Source organism: Branchiostoma floridae, chromosome 1, assembly GCF_000003815.2.
Source record: "Branchiostoma floridae strain S238N-H82 chromosome 1, Bfl_VNyyK, whole genome shotgun sequence".
NCBI lineage: Eukaryota > Metazoa > Chordata > Leptocardii > Amphioxiformes > Branchiostomatidae > Branchiostoma > Branchiostoma floridae.
In genome coordinates this window covers 16450826-16451451 of record NC_049979.1, presented here as the reverse complement: position 1 = coordinate 16451451, position 626 = coordinate 16450826, and positions in this window count along the sequence as shown.

The following is a 626-nucleotide window of genomic DNA, read 5'->3' as shown; positions in this document are numbered from 1 at the left end:
CCCGGAGAAACTAGGAGAAACCTGGAGAATCCAGGAGAATACAGGAGAAACTAGGAGAAACTAGAAGCATACAGTAGAAACTAGGAGAATCCAGGAGAAACTAGGAGAATCCAAGAGAAACCAGGAATATCCAGGAGAATATAGGAAAAACCAGGAGAATCCAGGAGAAAGTAGGAGAATACAGAGAATCCAGGAGAATCTAGGACAATCCATTAGAATACAGGAGAAACTAGGAAAAACCAGGATAATCCAGGAGAAACTAGCAGAAACCTGAAGAATAGGGGACAGCCCAAGAGAATCTAGGAGAAACCAGGAGAAACTAGTAGAATACAGGAGAAACCAAGAGAAACAAGGACAATCCAGGCGAAACCAGGAGAACACAGAAGAATACTGAAGAAACCAAGTGAATAAAGAAGAAACTTGGAGAATCCATGAGAATACAGGAGAAACCAGGAGAATCCAGGAGAAACAAGGAGAATCCAGGACAAACTAGGAGAAACCAGGAGAATACAGGAGAAACCAGGAGAATATAGCAGAATCATGGAGAAACCAGGAGAATACAGAAGAAGACAATAGAAACAAGGAGAAACTAGGAGAATACTGGAGAAACCAAGAGAATACAGGAG